The sequence below is a fragment of the Castor canadensis genome, chromosome 7 (assembly GCF_047511655.1).
Source record: "Castor canadensis chromosome 7, mCasCan1.hap1v2, whole genome shotgun sequence".
NCBI lineage: Eukaryota > Metazoa > Chordata > Mammalia > Rodentia > Castoridae > Castor > Castor canadensis.
Genome location: NC_133392.1, coordinates 121,449,259 through 121,452,537, shown reverse-complemented (window position 1 = coordinate 121,452,537; position 3,279 = coordinate 121,449,259). Strand labels below are relative to the sequence as shown.

At 37.9% G+C, this 3,279-nt stretch overlaps 1 pseudogene; it reads left to right on the top strand.

Annotated features, from left to right (window-relative positions):
- Positions 1 to 822: 822 nt before the first annotated feature.
- LOC141425231 (U6 spliceosomal RNA) lies at positions 823 to 923 on the top strand (annotated as a pseudogene).
- The last annotated feature ends 2,356 nt before the right edge of the window (positions 924 to 3,279 follow it).

Below are 3,279 nucleotides of genomic sequence, written 5' to 3'. Positions count from 1 at the left end.
TTCTACCAGAACTTTAAAGAAGAATTAACACCAATGTTTCTCAAACTATTCCATAAAATAGAATAGAAAGGGACGCAATCTACCAAACTCATTTTATTAGGCTAATATCACCCTGATAACCAAAATCCAATAAAGTCACAACAAAAGAAGAAAAGCATACAGCAATTTCCTTGATGAATATAGATGCAAAAATTCTTAATAAAATACTTGCAAACTGAATTCAACAGCAAATTAAAAAGATCATATGTGACAATCAGGTTGGTTTCATTACTAGGATACAAGGATGATTCACCATATGTAAATAAATAAGCAAAATACAGCATAAACAGAATCAAAGATGAAAACCATGTGATCATCCTAACAGATGCAGAACAAGGCTTTGATAAAATTCAGCATTCTTTCATGATAAAAGCTCTGAAGAAATCAGGAATAGAAGGAACATACCCCAACATAATAAAGGCTATATACTAATGGGGAAAAACTGAAATTATTTCCTCTAAAGTCATGAACAAGACAAAGGTGTTCACTCTTCCCACTGTTATTTGATATAGCACTAGGATTCCTACCAGAGCAATAAGGCAAGAGAAAGAAATAAAAGAGATTCAAACGTGGAAAGTCAAACTATCCTTATTTAAAAATATGATCCTATACTTAACAGACCTACAGTGTTCACCAAAAAACTCATAGACTTGATAAACACTTTCAGCAATGTAGTAAAATACAAATCAATACATGAAAATCAGTAACTTTTCTATTCACCAACAATTAACAGGCAGAGAAAGAAACCAGGAAAACAATACCATTAATAATAGCCTCACGTGCATGCTTTGGTAGCACATATACTGAAATTGGACTGCTACACAGAAGACTGGCATGACCCCTGCACAGGATGACAGCAAATTCATGAAACATTCCATATTTTTAAAAATAAAAATTTTAAATAGCCTCAAAATTACCTAGGAATAAACTGAACTCAAGGAAGTGAAAGACCTCTACAGTGAAAATTATAACACCTTGAAGAAAGAAACTGAAGATGACATGATGAGATTGAAAGACCTTCCACGTTCGTGGATTGGCAGAATTAATAATGTGAAGATGGCTACACTACTGAAAGCAATCTACAGATTCAATGCAATTCTCATCAAAATCCCAATGTCATTCTTCACAGAAATAGAAAAATCAATCCTGAAATTCATATGGAAACATTTAAGACCCCAAATAGCAAAAAGCATTCCTAAACAAAAAGATCAATGCTGGAGCTATCATAATATGAGACTTCAAAGTATACTACAGAGCTATAGTAACAAAAACAGCATGGTACTGGCACAAAAACAGACACAAAGACCAATGGAGTAGAATAGAAAACCTAGAAATAGCTGGGTGCTGGTGGCTCATGCCTATAATCCTAGCTACTCAGGAAGCAGAGATCAGGAGGGTCGAGGTTCAAAGCCAGCCCAGGCAAATAGTTCCACAAGACCCTATCTTCACAAAAATAGGGCTGGTGGAGCGGCTCCAGGTGAAGGCCCTGAGTTTAAGCCTCAGTATTGACAAAAAAGAAAAAGAAAACCTAGAAATAAACCCACACAGCTACAGCTGGCTGTGTGGCTCAAGTGGAAAAGCACCTGCCTAGCAAGCGTGAAGCTCTGAGTTCAAACCCCAGTGCCACCAAAATAAACAAACAAACAAAACTACTACAGGAAAACACTTGAAGATATAGGCACAGGCAATGACTTTCTGATTAAGACTTCAATTGCTCAGAAAATAAGAGCAAGAATTGACAAATAAGATTGCATCAAATAAAAAGCTTCTATACAGCAAAGAAAACAATTATCAGAAAGAAGAAACAATGCACAGAATGAGAGAAAATCTTGGCCAACTATTCACTGATTAAGTATGAACAGATCAAAAAATTGAACACCGAAAGAACAAATGTGATTAATAAATGGGCAAATAACTTTTCACAAGTACAAATGGTTAATAAATACATGAAGAAATATTTGACATCCTTAGCCAACAAGGAAATGAAAATCAAAACTACACTGAGATTCCATCTCACCCCAGCCAGAATGCCTATCATCAAGAAAACAACAATAAATGCTGGAGAGGATTCAGGGAAAAGGAGCCTTCATACACTGTTGATGGGAATATAAACTAGTGTAACCACTATGGAAATCAGAAGGGAGGATCATCAAAAAATTAAAAATAGGCCAGGCATGGTGGAGCACACTTGTAATCCTAGCTACTTAGTAGGCAGAGATCAGGATGATCCTGGTTCCAGGCCAACCTTAGTAAAAATTTAGTGAGACCCATTTCAATCAATAAAAATCTGGGCATGATGGCACATGCCTGTTACTTCAGGTACATAGAAAACATAAACAAAAAGATCACAGTCCAGGCAAGCTGGGGCATAAACGTGAGACCCTATCCAAAAAATACCTGAAGCCAAAAGGGCTAGGACTGGGGACGTGACTCAAGTATAAGAGTACCTGCCTAACAAGCACAAGGCTCTGAGTACAAATCCCAATACGAGGGAAATCGCCCCCCAAAAAACCCAACAACTAAAAATAGGCCTACCTTATGGCCCTGCTGTATTACTCTTGGGGCTACTTAACCAAAGGAGTATAGATCAACATGCAAGAAAGATACCTGCACACTCATGTTTATAGAAGCACTATTCACAATAGCCAAACTTTGGAGGCAGCCTAGGTACCCAACAATCAGTGAATGGATAAAGAAAGAGAACGGTGGTTCTTAGCAGGGGGTAAATTCTGCTTACTAGGGGACATTTGTCTACCGTTTTTGGAGACATTTTTGGTTGTCCCAGCTGGGGGATGGATACTACCGGCATTAGTGGATAGAGGCCAGACTTACTGCCAAGCATCCACAATGCACAGGACTGCCCACTACAACAAAGAATGATCTGGCTCAAAATGTCTTAGATTGAGACATCCTGATCTAGAGTGTTGTGCAGCAGGAGTCATGACTCAGCTCTGCTGCTTAGCATCTGGTGGCTCATGGACAAAGTACTTCACCTCTCTGGGTCTCAGCGTCCTCACCAAGACCGGGGATAATAATGGCATCTACTTATAGGCCTATTGCAACAATAAGCGACACCACCATAAACACTCAATGTAGTGCCTGATACATAGCAAATACTTAGTAATAGATATATCTTCTTGTGATTATTTAAATATTACTATCCCCACTTTAAAAACAAGGAAATTGAGGCTCAGAGAGAAGAACAGACTGATTCATGTCAAGAGAAAAAAAGCAGTCATA